The sequence below is a fragment of the Rhipicephalus microplus genome, chromosome 9, assembly GCF_043290135.1.
Source record: "Rhipicephalus microplus isolate Deutch F79 chromosome 9, USDA_Rmic, whole genome shotgun sequence".
Classification (NCBI taxonomy): domain Eukaryota; kingdom Metazoa; phylum Arthropoda; class Arachnida; order Ixodida; family Ixodidae; genus Rhipicephalus; species Rhipicephalus microplus.
In genome coordinates, this window is record NC_134708.1 from 108,523,842 (window position 1) to 108,543,803 (window position 19,962).

Here is a 19,962-nt window from a genome sequence, read left to right on the forward strand (position 1 = left end):
CTGATTGGTGGCTAAAGTCAAGGCACAAGCGAAAATTAAACCACTCACTGCAAAGTACCAGTCCCAAACTTCACTGTTAAAAAAAAAAGGTAATTCTAGTTGTTGGTTCACTAAGTATTACGGCTGGGTGGTGTTAGCCGCCGCCCGATCTAAAGGGTAAAGCCACATCAATCCATCCATTTATCCATCCAATGTAGTGGCAAAAATAGATTTCTCACTGGTCATGCACCATTTGTGTATGATATGTGTGTATAATTATGTCTGGAGACGTGAACTATTGTATATTAAGCCAATTCAACACAGTTTGGAGAGTGCTGCAGTTTAGTTGGCCTTCGGGATATGATAAATTAAAACAATTTACGAGCTTCATTTCGCAATTCTGCTAGCTTTATTGAAAAACGTACCGTACAGGAAATAGATCAGGGGCTCTAGTTCAAATACATGCAAATTCAGCCACAGAACTTCAGTAGCTTGCCACGAAAATGGACAGGTAACAGTCCATGTATTGAGAAAGCCACCCAATTTAGATCACTAAAATAAAAAAACAAGAAATTGTAAATCAATGGAATTAAAGACTAAGATGGAGAATGCTTTCTACGCACGTTCCAAAAATGAGCCTCTTATAGCGAGCAGTTAGCGGCCAGTTTACAGCTAAATTTAATAAATTTGGCTGTTTTCAAAAGATGACCAAAAATAATGTAGCCACATAAATTTCTTATGATGAGGAAATATATAAATGTCCTGAATGTGCTGTGCAAGAAACAGTGTTTTAACTGCAGCAGATTTTTCAGAAAATGGTCACAACTGAGGCACAGTCAGCCAAAACCGTGTTACTAACTCTTATTGTTGTCTGCCCATCTCCAAATAGTTACGATTGACTTGATTTAATAGACATATTTCAAATGTGCGAAAATCAAGCTTTTCAATGAGATGCAAGTCAATTATAGACAAATTCCACCGGACTTGCGTCACGAAAATGCGGTGGCGCTGTCTTGGTATGCGAAAGGCGCTCTGCCTACCGCAGATTCTGCTGCTTTTTCAATGGTGCATGTGGTGTTCTCAGTCAAGCAACGAGGAAACAAAAAAAGCGGTATGCGGACGAGCTGCGTCGCGGTTGGATTAGAGTCGTGTTTCGCAACTTGGTTTTCTTTGTTGGTGCACATCGCAGCCCCCAGTGCTTCTTATGGCTTACACAACGCTTATGGTTTCTCACACCGTCGTTCTGTTGGTGCACATCGCAGTGCTCAACGCTCATGGCGGAAGTTAGGTGCAGACGTCGCTATAACTTTATCCATAATGTAGACATCGGCCTACCTGTGTTTATTAACATGGAATAGGTCTATAAAAAACAAGAACAGCCACCGCGTCAGTTCTAAAGGTTGCAAAAACAATGTGTTCATGCTGCCAGAGTGATACCGTCTCATTAATATGTTCATTTATCCTTGAAGTGGGGTTTTATGGCAGTGCAGATTTTTTTTTTCTGACATATAGTGTCACGGCATAGCACTGCTAAGCTGCAGTGAAATCTTATTTACAGGGAATTCCATATGGTTTAAATTACGCGTCTCCGTTTATTTTAAATACTTTGAACTTGAATTATTTAAGTAGTGGATGAAGAATAAAACAGTGCTAAACAAAAGACGAGAACAAGATACATACACAGCTTATTTTGGTCCAGTATTTGGAGTTGTTTTATTCGTCATCTACCATGCAGAACTAACCAGCCCTAAGGAGCACTTTTTGAAAATGAACAGATTTTATTTCTGGAGATACAGAAAAACGAAGCGAAACTATAAGCCATTCGGCCTGACGTGGCTTCGCTACGCCACGCCGAATGGCCTAGTGTAGCGAAGTGAATTAGAACATTTTATTATTTGTTCAGTTATTCCAAGTGCTTGATCATTCACACGAGCCTAGTTTTCAAGAATTAATTCACACTGGCCCAGCAGCCACCTACTGCCATACTGCTTGCTCGATTTTCTTGTTGCTTATCTGTTAGAGGCATAGCCACACAGCAACGTCACAGGGACCCATTTAGTTTCTAGTAGGTTTAACCCCACAACACCTAGGCATTGCAGCAAAGCTAACTTTTAAAATCTGACCCAGGTTGCAATTGGACGCACTCGTTGAACTTTCTGGCTTGAGCCTGTGAAATATCCAACGTGGCAGCGGTGATTGCTTTAATAGTTTCAACATCCAAAATTGAGATATTCTTGCCCATTTATTCTAAGGGGATTGCTGCGATGCCATAGAAGTGCCAAATTTTTTGAACATGGCCAAAAATCTGCAGTTGGCTGTACTCAAGTTCCTTATATTGAGGTTTAACTACAATAGCTTTTGTCCTCTGCCTCCACTAAATACTAATGGAGGCAGTAACACAACATACAATAAGTAATATTAGGAAGAAATTCTGCTTGAAAAAAAAGTTTCTTTTTTAGCCTCATCTTAGGGTGATTCTCAAGAGAGAAAGGAAGAGAAAAGTGAGCCCCGTAACTGTCTGCTTCAGTGAGCGACACCTCAACAGTAGCTCACAAGGGATGGGGGTGACGAGGGATAAAAAGGGTAGGAGTAAAGGTGTAGAAAAGAGCAAGAGACGTGAGGTGGTAAGTCAGAGCGAGCGACAACAAACTGAGGCGATAGGAGAGATGGGAAAGATGGAAACACGGTCACAGGAGTCCGAGCACGGGGCACCACTTGCGAGAGCTCTTGTCGGCGTCAGTAGATGGCGTAGAGCAAGTCCAGTCGGTCAGAGCTACACTGTCGTTGAAGTCGTCGGCGTCAGGAAATGACGTAGGGCGAGCCCAGTCGGCCAAAGCTACGCTGACGCCGGAGATCGCGAGGGCACAACCGGTCGGCACAGAATCCAGCAAGCGAGTCCCTTAGCCTTATCTTGAGGTAATGAAACTTGCCGTTTACATAGGTTTGTATGCCAATTTTTATGTAACACGTTTCATGGCGAGTTGCTCTATTTAGTTTTAATAGCCACCTTATTTGATCAAATACAATTTTCAGTGAAACAACAAATACATCAGGGCAACACTGTGGCACATACCAACATTTTAATGTAGACCCAAACGACGATATGCCACTGAAACCAGCTGCAGTTATTGAAAGCACTAAGTCCCAGAAATGTTTGGGAGTACCTTAGCACAACTGTACCCCTGGAAAGTTTTGGTTAGGTATATTGATGGACACATTGACACAAATAGGCAATTTTACTAACGGTTAATACTTGCATAGAATATTGTCTCTTGCAACATTCCATGCATGCATAACACAAAACAAACATACAAAGGAGAGATTCTACTCAAAAAAAGAAAGTTTCTTTTTAATCCGTATCTTACGGCAATAAAATGTTTACTTTTTATATAGGTTTATGTGCCAATATCAATATGTAATAAGTTCTATGGTGAGTTGCTTTATCATTTAGAGCCGCCTAAAAAGTGATTTTAACCACAGAGTTTAAAACTTTGACTTTTTCAAGCAGACAACCTAAACCTGTGAAATTGAAAAGAATATATAATTCTGAAAAAAAAAAAAAACTTGCATTTTTTTTTGAGTAGCATCTCCCATTACTACACTATCCCTTTAATGCTTTGACATTTTTGCTGGAAGAGGAAGGAGCTCCCGATCATCTAACAATATAGTGATTATTTCGTCTGCTGTAGTGCCTGGCTTGAAGCTTCGTTTTTCCATTATTATGTTAGGACCTTCATCATTGCCACCTTTAGCTGCGGAGCTTGTGCCAGGCATTAAGGGCCGCAGGTGAAGAGAGGGGCATGCCGTGCTCCTTTCGGCAACGGCACCTTCAGATGTCGTACCTGCAGAAACAAAAGAGCTGTTCTAACCTGAACAACAAACGGCACTTTTTAGAGGCTAGCTTCTTAGCACAAGCTTATTTTATCAACAGTATGTAAGCAACACTATCCTAACCATTCATATCAAGTAAAAGTATTTATTCATTCTTTCTTGCTTGAATGGCCCTTTTAGAGAACACCGTAGGAGACAGTGAGCGGTACACAATGAAAATATAGGTACTGAAAAAGCACGTATTGCCAACGTCAATTACAGCCAATAGAAGGGGCCCACGATGCCGCGGGCAGGTGCTCTCCGCCTGTTCTAAAGTGGGAGCGGCCCGCAAGGAGAAGGGAGGTGCCACCCGCCTCTTCTCCCTCGATGCTCAGTGAAGTTATCTATCCATCTATCTACACAGCAAACTTCACAACAAAGATAATAGCAATTCTTTCAGCTCAATAGCAGTTCAAGAAAAGCAAACAATAAAATGGGCACACCTGTCTTTTACCTCAGCATTATCCGTGCCACTATGAACCAGTGGCCCTTTCCTCACACACAAACTACTTGAAGTTGACAACCGTGTTGTGGATTTTCTGTTTCCTTTTCACATTGTATTTTAGTGGCACTATTTTATACAAGTAAAGCTTAAGGAAAATTCTCTCCCATGCTTTGCTCATGCTGACGCAGTTAGACCTCAGCCTTTAATATTGGCAATTTATTTCGCATAGTCAAAAGATTGTTAGATTGAATTTTGACAATTCATACAAACTACAAGAGCCAAAGGACTCACTTTGACATGAAAAGTGCTGCAGGAATGTTGGTATATTTTGGCATTACGAAAAAAAACATAGTTTAAGTGATGTAAAAAGTCAATGTTATTGAAACTCAGAACTAAACCAGAGACCATGATTTCATGCTGTGCTGACAAAGTACTCTAAAATGCTACTGTATGCTTTGCATAAATCCAAAAGATGTTGAGGTCCAATGCAGGCGCTGTGGTAATTATAGGTTGAGATTCCACCTATTGTGCTTTCACGGCTCGTCAAAAACTCCGGTGTTGCCATGAGTTATCCTATGCCACCTGCTATCATGTAGAATGCTCGAAACTAATTTCTCTTGACAGAGTCCTAATAACATGCAACAGAGAAAACTGTCACACATGACAGAAACGAGAATTTCAACAAAATGATCTACTACAGCCCCGAAGCTTGTTGAACACTGCAGGCGTGGTTTTTGCTCAGAATTACGTACAGTAACAAGGCAATAACAAAACCTGAAGGAACATGGCAATCGGAGTTTTAGCAAAGCAATATTTTCCGAATATCTCATTAATTTGCCAGAAAGTGTTTCTCATATAATACCACCAACATGAACATGTGTCTGTACTGACTAGGGCTGTAACTAGGGGGGGAGTTGAGGGGGTTCTATCACCCCTAAGTTTTTGCGCTTGAACTTTCCGGGTTATACTAAAGTAATGCCTTCACTTCCACCACTAGTTGCCAAAGTTGGCTGTTCTACATACACACACACACACCACTCGACGAAAATTCCCGAGTACAGCCGTGGTACTAGCAGATCTATCTTATCATAATCATGTCAAGTGTTCGAGGTCAAGGGAACAAGCTAATGCTATACGATGGAGCATATATGCAATTTCTCTCTTCGTGGGACTACGATTTATTTATTTATTGAAAATACCTCGGGAACCCTGCACACATTACTGGGTTTTACATGAGTAGGAAAAACAAGTGTGATTCAACGGAGTCCATGAAGTGAGCATAGCTGGTGTGAAAGACGTTGTCTGGGCGAAGATTGTTTCAGCCGATGGCAGTCTTGATAAAAAATGATTGCAGATGCGTGGCAGTGCGGGACGAATCAGCTCTGTGCAGAAGCAGTCGCGAGCTGAGTAACACATGCTACCAAACGGATGGTGACTTTAGTGGCGGAGTTCGGAGCAGTGGCACCTTCGAGACCGCGTTGGCGTCGCGCCTTCGTCACAGTAGTCAGGCCTTAAAGGGGTCGTGCCACAATATTTGTGGCTTGTGTGCTCTTTGCTGCAAGCTTTAATTATAGCTCCAATAACCACAATACATGCACCATCATCATCAGCCCAACTACGTCCACTGCAGGACAAAGGCCTCTCCCATGTTCCGCCAGTTAACCCAGTCCTGTGCTTGATGCTGCCAATTTATACCCGCAAACCTCTTAATCTCATCTGGCCACCTAACCTTCCGTCTCCCCCTAACTCACTTGCCTTCTCTGGGAATCCAGTTAGTTGCCCTACACGCACCAAGATTCATTATTTCTCACTATATAATTTGTCCCCTTTTTGTTATGGACAATTTTCAGTTCCTGTTTGTGGGGACCGAGTTGTGCAGGTACATAGCAGTGTATCTGACTTAGTCACGTGGTCACAAAGCTGTGCACGTGTCAGGCTGAGTATTGTCAGCACTCGCACACATGTGCTACACAAGCAGCTGCAAAACAATCTCGCCGCTACCTGCAGCAGCCGCAATGCTTTGCCAGTATGCAAGGGGCAGAAGTCCGTAAGTCACTCAGCTGACTACAGATCTGGTGTAACGTCAGTAGAACTTTTGTTGCCCTTCCCATAGAGCTAAGTCAGCGTTGGACGCACTCCCGATGGGCCTCGATGAGGAGAATGAGCATTTGGGTACACCTGGGAAGTGACTTAAAATATGTTCTTAAACCCACAAGGTGTTTGCTCTAGCCTTGAAATTTGATGGCACCTCCCGATCAAGAGTGCCAGCTTGTGCACAGTCGACGCTCGTAGCTCAACAACCAAGAAGTAACAACTGTGACAGTGGTTAATTTACACTCATCCTGTGGATATGTGTTCTTTTCTAGCCCCGTTCTTTGTTTAGGCAGCATGCTTCCAGTGTCGAGCTACGACAGTCATTCATCAGCACTCGTCCTGTGCACTTTCTTTACATGCGTCCTTCATGCTTGAGCGGCGCGTTGCATGTATGAGATTGCTTGTCCTTCGTATGACATTCCAATTTTTTGCTATCACATTCACTGCTTCACCCTCCCCACAAGCTAACTTTTTTTTCACATGCACTTTTGCAAAATCAGATCATGTGCACCCACGCCCCATTACTGCTTCAAAAATGGAAAGTGTGACAGGTTCTTACTCCGATGTACCGCATTTAGGAGGTCGCAATGTCGATATGAGAGTGCACTGCTCAGGAAATTCAAGGAAGGCGAAAAATTCCAGGACTTTCAAGGGCCTTGAAAATGCAAGTTTCAAACTCTAGGGTTCTCAAGGACCTTTACTAACCTTGCCTTTTTCTTTAATTTAGTAACACAAGTCTTGTAAGAATAATCAGAATAAATAAATCTCACAGATCAAATAGAATCAGTATGAAACCGAGGAGTGAGAACACAATCACGGAGATCCCAGACTAAACAAAACATACTCTAATTGGTCGGATTAGTGTTCTATAAGCTTATATATCACCGGAGGAGATGCATGTGTTAGATTTTGCCTAAGAGCGCCTTAAGTACGGTTAGCGGCATTAGTAGTATTGGTAATGTGAGTAGCCCAAGTGAGGTCGTTATGAAGAGTGATACCTAAGTATTTAGCACTAGGTTCTGAAGAGATGAAGCTGCCGTTAGAAGAATATTTGAATGCCGGGTAGTCAAGCCGTCTTAAATGAAACCAGAGCTGTTAGTGTTCAACACCATCAACCAATCACTACACCATTTATCTAATTTTAGTAAGTCGTTTTCCAATGCTATGTTTTCAGCAACATCGTTGATCGGGCGATAAATGACGCAGTCGTCGGCAAGCAGGCATATGTTTGAGGAAATGTAACTGGGAAGATCGTTGATGTAAATGAGGAAAAAGAGTGAACCCAATACAGTGCCTTGTGGCAATTCGGATAAGACTGGATGAAGTTGGTAATGAATTATTTGCATACACAAATTGCTGTCGGTAACTCCTTAATCCAACAAAAAACAAGAGGAGCCAAGTTAAGTCGCGAAAGTTAATAGCAAGCCTTTATGTCGCACTTTATCAAAAGCTTTTTCGAAGTCAATGAAAAGCGAGTCTACGTGTATGGCCTGATTACGGTGGGTGGGGCTTTTACTTATTCTAAGGTCGATCTCTTTGTAGTGACGTGAACTGTGGTTGGCATTTTGCATAAGAATAAAAAAAAAGAAAAGAAAAAGAGCTTCATTAGTTGTATTATAAAACAGCCACGTAATTTTTTAGCTTATACCAATGTGGCTGGTATGTGCAAGCAGCTTCAAAAATATTGGCCAGTTGCTTTTAAGGTATGCTGCCATCTTCTTCGAAAATCTTAACTTTTGGTCGTAAACCGATTGCTTTGTGTTTGCCTTAAGAAAGACTGTTTAAAATGGCCCTTCAAATATTTCATGCAAGTAAAGTGCAATTAATCACAATTTAAATACAGAAATTACCCCCCCCCCCCTGTACATATAAGTGTGTCTTTGCATATTTGTGCCTGAGTTTTCTATTTTCCATGCACTGCTTTGTATGTTTTGCTTCAAGATACGTGTTCAAGTTTCAATCAACGGCTAAGGAGAAGCCGGCGCCATAATGGTGCGCCAACATCTTTATATATCATATCAATAAAAAAAAAACAGAAATTGCCCAAAAATACTCATCACGCAAATAATGTAATTCTGATCACGTGACACTAAGCAAAAATGGCTTGCAACAATGTAGCAGTACATTGAGGCCGTGCAGTGAACTAGAATCTTTGAGCGGTCGTCAATATCAAGTGCTGCACGACCGAAAAAAACAACTGTAATTACAGATGGTTGCAGTTATTTGTTTTAAATTATTCTAGTTCATTGCATAGATTCATGTTCCAGAAAGAAGCATGGGAAGTTTCACTGAAAAATAATTATTCCAAAGCTGCGGCATAAGTAGAAATAAAAAACAACTAAAAGTAATGTTTCGAGAAAAACAAAAATATTTCCGAACTTGTTCCATACATGATTGAAACGCGGTGGGCCACTAAAAATGACCACGCTGATAGCTGAAACTTTCCTTAGCTGACTGGAGTTCACCTTTACATAGTTGAACAGCTCCATGTTTTTTTTAAGCACGTTTTTTGCCAGCCGTTGACTGGCAGCAGGTGTTCAAGCAAGTCTGGTCCTTGCTGAGAATACCCACAGTGCTGTAGTAGCCAGGACCTGCACCTGCCTGCTTCAAAATATTTAGCATGCCACTGGTCTCATTGCTGAACAGACATACAATCCTTTAGTCAAAAGAAAACAGTGTGCATGCTTACACATCTTTAGAGACATGCTGCCAAAACATCCCACTGAAGCATTCATTCGCATTATGGGTTTTTCCGCTGACATTCTCTAAACAAAGGTCAACATACACAGCCTCTTCTTTGTTTAGAGCGTTTTTGTAAAAACCGCCCCTGTGTGTGTCTTGTCCGGTACGAAGAACTTTCACCTGTTTGCAGGCACACCAATTTATAACATTGTATTTCTGTCGTTTCACTTAAAATTTACGCATATCTCGTTACATTCTGTTAGACAACAATCTAGGACACTAAACTGACAAAAAAGTGATTTTAAAATGTTAGTATGACGTGGCAGTGCAGTGTAAACATGGTGTCACTTCATACACCCTCCAATAAAAAGATTCGAATAAAACATGGTCGATATTGAATAAGCTTTAGCATACCGTATTCACTCGCATAATAAACGCACCCCCACCTTCAGTCGTCAAAATTTTTTTCCCGCGTAATAAACGCACCGCCTACATTAATTCACTGCAGTCCTGCTAACCGAAGCCTGGTGCCTCTTTACCAGTTGAATCTTTTCACATTTTTTTAATAATATGCAGTATTGTTTTTCTAGTTTTTTTTTTTTTGCTATCACTGCGAGGCACGTCCTCAGTCTTATTTATCTGTGCGCCAGAGCAGGGTTCACGAACAGTGCGAGTGTAAAAACATTGCAGCTGATAAGCACACAGCGAGCCAAGGTCATGACACTGTCACGCCAGCCAAAAATCATTTCTTACAAGTGTGAAACTTTATAAAGCTCTACAACGTGCACACGATTTTCGAGCGAGGATGACATGATTTGCTGTCACGAAGGGTCATTCGTCGCTATCGCGTCGCAGGTTTCTGGAGAACTACAAAAAATCACTAGTCGTCCAGTTCACCCCCAATTCACGTTTTCCTTGTTCGCCGCGCGTACAGGAACTTCTCATGTGGAAGCGAGGCTGTGGCCGTATTTTGTCGCCAATCCCGTTATCAACGGTTTGCTTTGATGCTTCAGGGGTAGCTTGCTGCAATGTTGGTTACTTGCTACATGTCAGCGGTGGCGTCGTGGTCCGCGTGTGAGGTTGCTACGAAATTGGCAAAGTGCGTCGTAGCATTGTAGCGCACGGTTCTGGACGCCCCTCAAGATCACAGTAGATAACACTGTTATCGTTAAACCAGGGGTGGAACAAGGTACATGGCTTTGGGAGCAGTCAAAAGTGCTTTTTTGTAGCAGGCTTGGAGCACCGAGAAAGGCCTTTTTGAGAAAGTTTAGAGCAGGAATTGATTTGATTTGTGGGGTTTAACGTCCCAAAAGTTTAGAGCAGGAAGAGCATGCAGAGATAGTAGAGTCCGACGGAATCCAGTCTGGTCTTGGACAAACATGGTATAAAAAAAAAAACGCCAACCAAGGTAAAGTACACAAAATTAAAAAGCTCTTTCGGCTACCTACACGGGAGCCTCTTTCACAGTGACTACAAATTGCGTAGTGTGCTCTTCTTACACGGGGGTCTTGTTCACAATGACTGCAAATGACAGTGCACTCTTTGCCCACTTGTGAAACAACAATTGTTCAATGCTGCATTTTTGAAACACTCAGCTAAATTGTTGCGATAAAACTTATATATGAACACTCCCAGTTGGTTTTTGCCAGTGCTGTCATGCACCATATAAATTACGAATTGACAACATACCACTGCGCATCCTATGTTCTATCTGCCTGGGTAAAAGCGCGAGTAAAGACTAACGCGGTTGAAGCATAGATCAAACGATCCGGCCCCTTTGTGGCGCTCGGAGGGTGCATGCGATAAAATCAAATACTCCTGCCACCTGTAGTCGAAGCAAAGAAGTGCTCTATCCACTCATCTTGGAATAGCATGAAAAAAAACTAGGAAGAGAGGGGGGGTGTACCTCGAGCAACAACTATGAGGTCCATTCGTTTCACCTGTACTTCGTGAACCGGTTCACGGAAGCGCTACACTTCGGCATAGATTTTGTGTTCAACAAGGCGGCAGCGGCACCGCAGCATTCGTTTAGAATAAACTGCAGCTGTCGTGCAAGGCTAGTTTGCAAGGCTAGGTCCCGAATTCCCTGCACTTGCTCGTGAGGTAGTGCAGAGTCTGTGTAGCACAAGATGGCTGCAGCTGCAATAGACGACTGAGCCGATTGCATTCGTATCGTTTTTTTAGCGACGTGCAACAAGTGCGACAGTGAACCTTTTCCGGTAGACACATACCGCTTGTGGAATACCACACGCTTGTGTGGTATTCATACCACACAAGCGTAACACTTCTTAAACGTAAAGCTAAATTGCCAAGTCTCAAAACACGACGTACAGTAGCACGATTTTGCCTCTTCCACAAATTCTACAACTCGTTATCATGCGAAAGCCTCCACATAAAAACTGCTCACCACCAATCGAACCGCCTCAACCACCCAAAAGCAGTATACCCACCTCGTGCACGCACGACCGCCTATCTAAATTCATTTCCTGTTCTGACAGCCATCGAATGGAACAGCCTTCCTGAAAGTGTCGTCACCAAAACAAACCCGACTCAGTTCAAAGCTGCCGTTGAAAAATTTATGTACTGATTATTTTTGTGTCATGTATGCGATTATCCTTAGTGGTGTTATCTGCTTCGCTGGTTGGCATTGTATGCTTTTTATGCTTCGGTTGTATGCTTCGTTGGTTGGCATTGTATGCTTTTTATTAACAGAGCGTGCTTGATACCCTTTCGTGATACGCTCGTGCAGTTTTTGTTTTCTTTTTTCTATGTTTGTTGATCAGTTGTGTAATTTTCGTGCTTCAACACCCCTCATGTAAAACCCCACTCATTGGGGTCTTTGAGGTACCTGTAAATAAATAAATAAATAAATATGCAAAAAAATGTAAGCGGCACCGTCTTTTACGAATCACAGCCTCTACAACCACCGATAAAGCCAACAAGAAGCATAGGGCTTGCACAACATGTGCACTCTCGTATTCATTTCCACTTCTTGTCGCTGCTGCACTTGCCCAGACGTCACCTGCATGAAGACAACACCCACACGGACGTCGAACTAGTTCTGGAAGTGCACGGTGAATCGAATGGACCTATGAACTTTGCTTCGAAGCGCGCGCTTGTGATCCTAGGCACGCACGCTATCTCGGCAGCAATCAGAGGGTGGCTCGCATCAGGAAGGGACTGTGCGAAAGTGTTGCTCTCCTTGAAGCGGCCGTATTCTAGTACACCAGCGTTTCGTACAGTTACGCGAGATCGGATTCAAAAGTGCTGTCGGCCTAACTTTGCATAGCACTACAATTTGCAATTACATTCATTGCTTCATTCTTATGATGGAACTATGACTTTCTTTAGGTACAGCGACCTTTTTAGATGCGGAGCATCTTATACTCGCGCCTTGTAGTGCGCCGTCCGCACCGCTTCTCGAACATTCGACAGCTGACGCGCGCGCATGCGCCGTCACGCCGTCGCCCACTCTTCCACCATCTGTGCATCCCTTCCTCCTCTACACACCGCGCGCGCTTCACTCCTCCACCATCTGTGCACCCTTCCTCCTCTACACACCGCGTTCGACATCTACAATTCTCCTGATTCTCCAGTGGACGCGCATGTGGCGTCGCGCTTCGAGAACATTCAACAGCTGACAGTGCATGCGCCGTCGTGCTGTATAAATACTCAAGGTCGGCGCTCGCTCGCTCAGTTGCCGCTCGTCGGTTGGTTTGTACGGCGCATCGACGTCCAAGGTCGCGGTGAAATGAATTCCAACGAATCCACAAACACAATGATCGACGTCTCTTCGACCAGCGCCGCCCTTTCGCATACGTGTGTACGTGTTCACTCATTTAACACCCCCTCCTACAACCACGTTAACCAATTTAGCCATCGACCCAAGTAAGTCGCAATTTAACACCCCATTTCACAACCACGTTAACCAATTTAGCCATCGACCCAAGTAAGTCGCACTTTAACACCCCGTTAACCAATTATATGCTCCGCATCCTCCTCAGTGTTCCCCCGAGGGAAGCTGCGGGCAATTTTTTTTCTATCCGAACACACGAGCGTCGACCATTGAGTTGATAAACATGAAGCGCAGCGGCCAAATGAACGAGAGTACGCGCAGGCGCTCGATCAGCAATCATATGCACCGGTCCCTGCTAGGCTGTTCCGGGAACTGGACCTTCCTCTTTCTTTGAGCACCATTACTGCCATCCTTTTTTTTCCCTCTGAAAGCTGCTATGAAATCATGAAAATCACAGCATATCCACGGAATGAATGATGATGAGTGAGGCAAAGCGTCCATTCATCTATGCATCTGTACGCATATGCATCTGTCCATGCATGCATCCGCTCGCCTGTGCGTGCGTCAATTCTGTCTGTCTGGCGACGAGCGCAAGCCGCCGCGGCCCACCACTTTGTTCATGCCCCACCAACGATCCCACACACAGTGACAATCCAGGAGACAGAAACTCACTCATTCTCTGCGCACTCAGGCACAGCCCGCACAGCAGCCAACCAGAGAGAAGCAGTACAGCGCCATCTAGAATATCTTTACTCAACTGCAGTTCGTATGTACTTCTATCAGTCGGTGCCATTCATTATACTGTTCGGGACATGCTGCCGGTTATGCCTCACGCGGGACAAGGTTATGGCGAATTCCATCAGGAGAGCAGGAGCACTCAAAAGCACGCTGAAAGTGCTTTCTTAAGAGTCGGCATGTTTCAGTGGTCAAACAGGTGCAGATGCACTGTCATCCATTGGTAGAGTGAGAGTGCTTTTGCTGTGCCAAGAGAAGTTTGTAGTGCTCTCACCTGAAAAGCAGAGTAGGCGCTGTACGAGTCGCGTGGCCCTTGAACGTCACAGTCTCCAAATTTTTCTTTAGCCGGCGAGTGCAATGGCAACGGTAGCAACCATGTGTAGTTTGACACCGCTGTTTTGTACGGGTGGCTACGATGACAGCTTGGCGTCGGCCGAATGCATCATTGCAAAAACAGACTACGTATTAGGCTAATGAAGAGCGTGCGGCTGACCAGCTTCATGTTTATTTTGCTGCTGCCCCACAGATAATATGCTGGAGCTTGGAATGTCTCTATCATATGGTCTCCCCACTCATCACTCCTTCACCTGCCCTCCAGGAGCACGCCGCATTCCAGTGGCAGGTTGAGTGGCCCTGCTCTCAGTGCTTTGCCCCCCACTGCCCTGCCCTTGTACTTCTGTTCTCTAAATGAAGTTCACCATAATAGTGAATTCACCATAATGGTGGATTTTATGAATGAATTTCATTCCATTCATTCACCATAATGGTGAATGGCTCCTTTTAATCTAATGGCATTAGATTAAGAGGCGCTTCACTTCCAAAATAGTTTCACTGGAATGATGAAGCAACGACTGCAATAGCAACAAATTGTAAGACTGGCGGCCAACTCTTTTATATCAGATAGCGCGTAACTACAAAACGCTGGTGTAAGAAAACACAGCCATGCCAAAGAGATGCTATTCTCGCAATTTCTTCACGTTGAAAGCTTCGCACGTAAACGGTTTCACGAGCCATTCGCTGTTATGCCTACAGTGATCGCATGCACATAGAGATCACAACCACGCCCTAAGGATCAGTTTACAGCTGCTCGTTGAAAGCGTTGCACGTAAACGAGTTCACAGGCCATTCGTGATGATGCCTACAGTGATCGCTTGTGCACAGAGATAGCAACCACGCCTTAAGGATCAGTTTACAGCTGCTCCTAGGGCGATCCATAGCCTATACAAAACCGAAACTATCGCCATTTTGAGGAAACCAAAAAGATGAGGTTTCAGCAGTTCATCTTCTGCAAGCTTCTAACAGTGCACTGCACCCCGCTCCTGAATTCTCAAAAGTACAGCAGTGGCCCCTGCACCACCTTCAACCATTATACATGGTGCGGGTTAGGTGCCACCGTGGTGCCACGAACCTTTGCACCTTCTAGCGCGAGGGTGCAGCATTTTGGCGATAGCGTGCGAAAAGAATGTGCGCGGCAACAGACACAGAAATGCCTATGATCGCAGACATTGACGGAGAACCGACTGAACTTTTTCCAATTGTGGATGGTCTTGGCGTGATAGTCTTAAACACCGACGCCAAAGTCTACGCTACTGCAGGTAATTGTGCAGACTATCACGTGATAGCATTCTTGAGAAGTCCACTGAGATGCACGACGGCTACATTTCTTCGTTATTCGTCTTTTTTCTTTCAGATAGGAGAACATTGCAGTTTGAATGCGCATAGGGCCAACTTGCCACCACTAACTCGACAAACTGGCATGCTACGCCTACAACCGCACAATGCCGCAAGACCACGCGATGCCGACGGCCCAAGCAGCTACTGCAGCAGCTGCTGTGCTTCATCAGAGCGCTAATTAAAATACTGCACGTCGCGACGACCTGGACAAAGTGCCGTGGAGCGGAAGAAAGACGAGGTTTCTTAATGATAAACATAAAGAGAATTTCGGCAACATTGGCATAAAGACGCTCGAGCTCGTAGTCGAAATAACAGACCACGACTTGCTCGTAGTACCTAGGTGTGCAAATACGATGGCTGCGCACCAGTTGAGCACAGATTTGACACAACACTGCGTCCAGTTCCCAGTCTTCGCTGTCGGATTCAGCTATTTCCATAGCAATGTGGAATTTCTTCATGCTGACAAATAAGGAGCGGCAAATCTGTGGGTGCACAATACACACGACGACCTACATAGCCAAGCAGCAGACGACAGGCGTTCCCTGCTTGCACCTCAACATTAGACACTAAGCGGTGGCGCTGCTGATGCGTTGCATTTGCATCCCAAAGTGGGTGCCGAGACACCTAGCTACACTTGCTGGACCAGGTGTCGGCAATGGCTGCACCTTTTTGTATGCAGTGCCGTGCACTTTTTTTGAATCGAATAGACCTATTATCAGCATAGCGCAGGAAATCAGATTTGGCGAACTTTGGCGCAGTTGGCGAAGGAGTGGGATCACTGCTATTGACATTCAAGATCACAAGATTTTTTTTCATAAAGGTGGCGACATACCTTAAGCATACTATCACAATGCATCCATACGGAGCCATGATAAATTGGCAGGAAGCATTTACATCCATTAAACATAGTATCTATGTACAGATGGTTGAGAACTTATGTGAAATGTGTACTAGGACAGTGCACTGATACCACTACGGTAACCTGCGGCTTATTGTGTACTCCAAGTAGATGTGCAGCAATATGATTGCCAAGTGCTGCAATTCACTAACATGTAATGCACAACACTCAGCTTTCATTGCCCTTCTGTCCTCTATGACTTCCCAGGGTCATCTTTGGAGTCATCGGAGCAGTACGATTCACTCGTTTCTGTGGAAGGCAGAGTGCATTCCTGCCAACAGTGTACTTATGTGGCAAAGAACAAGATTCACATGAGGAGGCACATTCGAAAACACACGGGAAAGCGACCCTTCCAGTACAAACCTGCGGCCGTCTGCCTTCGCTGCAATCTTGGACTCGCATGCGCACTCACACAGGAGAGCGTCCCTTTTCTTGTGCAAACTGCAGGGCGACCTATACACAGAAACAGAACCTCAATTACCCTATGCCTGCACCCGGGCAAGCGACCCTTCCAGTACAAACCTGTGGCCGTCTGCTTTTGCTGTAAGCTGCAATCTTGGACTCGCATGCGCACTCACACAGGAGAGCGTCCCTTTTCTTGTGCAAACTGCAGGGCCACCTATACACAGAAACAGAACTTCATTTACCACATGCCTACATGTTGTGCGAACTAGAAATGCTAAAGGTGAGAGAAAAACGGGGTTTTCCCGAAAGAAGAGAGCTGCGGAACAGTGTAGACAGTTGATTAGAGGTCATAGCAAGGTAACAATTCAGGATAGCAGGGACCGACAAGTGGTCAAAACGTGTGATAGACCCTGAAACATAGGGATATTCCAGCATTCTTGTTGCCTTGCGAGTAGGATTCATGTTATTAAATAGTGCTGAAAAGCAACTAAAACTGGTATGTCGAGCAGCATAGTGCAGGAGCTGGAGTCTACTACTTTGCAGTACGTAGTCACATTGTCTAATTCTGTCAGTAGCAATATAATTAGTTCTGGGAATTAGTATGTATATTATCCTCTATTTTGTGCTGCTTACAAGGTAGAAGGAGTTGTACGGTCAGAAGCGATGCTGCCTTGTATGGGCAAAAAGGTGCTGCGTAGTGTTCTCTGGGACCAATGCACAGATACGATTACATTTATTTTGTACAATCAATGAACTAGCCAGACTTCCCTTCACATCCAGCTTACCAAGATATATTTAGAGGAATATCCTTAGCTGCACCTTGAGCAAATTAAGCAATAAACAATGCAGGGACAAACTTATTTTTTCGTCATAAGGCTTAAATACATGCCACACAAAGGGAGCACACGTTTCTTCGAGTCGTGGTCATCGGCACTGCACTCGCCTATAATGGAGACGGCCTCCAGCACAGCCACTCCTCTGATCTCTGTAATGGTGCCAGAAGTTCTGTCAATCTAGTAAGATCATCTTGCATGCCATTGAAGAAGCAAAGCCTGTGAATGTCTACAGATGCCATCTGAAATATTTTGAGTGGTAACTATGGGGAAAAAAATGTGAGCAAGTAATGGGAGTTGCTAGTCAGCTATGGAAATACCATCGTCTGTCCCCCAAACGTTCACTGCCACTTCAACTGAAGTGAACCTCTGTGCCATCAGTAATGCACTGTGTCTGCCGGTGCCCATTTGCTTCGACCACACTGTCATGCCTCTCCATTGCCCTTGGTACCCGCGCATATACGTATCCAGACAATTAGCCTGTCGGGCACTGTGTACTTAGCACTAAGCCAGCTTAGCTAAAATGAGTTCTAGGCCACCATTTCAGACCCAGGCTGTAAGTTTTTCAAATTATACTTGAGGCAAAAACTGAGATCTGCATATTTGATTACAAGATGTCAATGTCTATCAAGCCATCCGATTTGCAGCGAGCACAGCTTGAAAAACACAATCTTCAGCCACTCCCCATCTTTAAGTGGACAAACAAAAGATGTGATTTTAAACTATTTATTTGCTGCGTTAGTAGGTATAGTACTATCAGAAAGGTTTAGTCTTCAAATTACGTGAAAAATACATGCTTACTTATAGCAGTGCCAAGAAACCAACATCGCAAGAAGCTTCTGTCGGTTTCATTTATTTAGAGGTTCCGATCGACGTTATGACATATAGCGGCAGCAAACACAAGGTGAACAAAAAACATGAAACACTAAATACATTCACAGGCGCAGACATAAGACATGATTCCGAATGCTGAAGAGAGTTCATTTGTCACTCCGCATGTTCTACGTGCTTTGTTCCACAACCTGCAGTGTGGTGTGCATATGAAGGGAATGTCCGCACGAAGACTGGCAAGGGCAGCGTAAAAGTTCTAAAACTGCAATAATGCTGCAACCGAGTAAAAAACCATGTGACCAAAACCACTCCTGCTCTAACGTGACCTCAAAACAACGCAACAATGCACACCATCTAGCTTTCCTGAAAACCAAAATGAATGCGAAACTTTAGGGCAATGCTGTGGGACATGCGAACATATTAATGTAAGTCCAAAGGACAATATGCCAAATATCACTTTTAATAGTGCCTGATTAAAATTTTCTTTATTACTGATGTGAGGATCTGCGCAGATATTTCTGGATGATTGTGGCACAAAAATTAATACCCCGTCACACAATATACAAGTAAAAACAATAACAATGCATGCAACCACGACAACATCAGAAAAGAAATATGTTGTAAAGGATGCAGTGCTTTCCACTTTGGGTTCTCAGACAAAATTATCCTTTGCCTATCGACATAATGGCTAATTAATTACGTGGTAACTGGTAATCTCCTAAACCGCAGTTGCCGATCATTGGCCAGTGCACTGACAGAACGACTGAAAAATGCATGGCCTGCATACAAAACGTCCACAGCATGGTCGCAATGGCGGCGAACTTCAAATTTCACTTAGTAGTTGGCCCTTGCCCGCTATTTTGGCTGCTGTAACAATATACAATATGATTACTCTTTGTTGAAACAATTCTACTCTCGGCATCCTCAGGCAGAGCAGAGTCCCAAATCTCTTTGAATGCTAACTCATTGATCGGCTTCCTATGCACTAGCTTCTGTTCCTTTCAAGACCAGGCAAACTCAACGTTTCACCAACCTATGGTCACTACATCGCGTTTTTTTGAGCACCCCATCCTGTACCAAAAATGCTGGAGTGAACACGAAGGAGGTTAAAAAAATTTTGCTCGAGGAAAAACGCCTGCAATGGCTCGCTAGCTAAAGCTGGAAGATTTAGAACAGCACACAGCGAGTGCTTGCGGTTCGGTCGCGGCCACTATGCATGTCACCGCGAGCAGCCGTTCGCGTTTGCAAACCGCCCGCAGAAAATCCGAAATAGTGGGTGGCGTGTGCGGCCCGCAAACGCTGGTTTCGGGGCTATGGTGTCGCTGCGGTTTGCACGTATGGTGCCTACCATGCCGGCAACGTCCGCAGCGCTTGCGAACGTTAGGGAGTTTTAGAACAGCGCACCCCAAGCTCTTGCAGTAGCGAACGCGTGGGCGGTCCGCAAGCGCTGGTATCGAGGCTACTGTTTCGATGCGATTGTGCGATGCGGTTTGAAGGAGAGCGAACGCTATTCTGAAACTCGTATGGTGCTTGTTATGCCGGCAACACCTGCAAGAATATTCAAAATCTCCCTAATCCGAAACAGCGTGCGGTGATCTCTGCCCGTGAAGTGTTGCGTGTAGCTTCCGTGCGTTTGGGTTTGCGGTCGGGGTGAAAGTCCCCAGACTTTCCTAAGCGAAAGCAAACTATTCTAAATTTCATGTGGTGCCCTCTATGACCG

General features: G+C 44.3%; 1 long non-coding RNA gene across 1 annotated transcript in view; it reads right to left on the reverse strand.

The window, feature by feature from the left end:
• Positions 1-365: 365 nt before the first annotated feature.
• Positions 366-19,962, reverse strand: part of LOC119163094 (uncharacterized) — a 57,565-nt gene continuing 37,968 nt past the window's right edge. Inside the window, exons 2-4 of the long non-coding RNA XR_012886273.1 lie at positions 16,696-16,792; positions 16,537-16,626; positions 366-3,821 (exon numbers count right to left, since the gene is read on the reverse strand). This is a non-coding gene — a long non-coding RNA (uncharacterized LOC119163094). The remainder of the gene's footprint in view (positions 3,822-16,536; positions 16,627-16,695; positions 16,793-19,962) is intronic.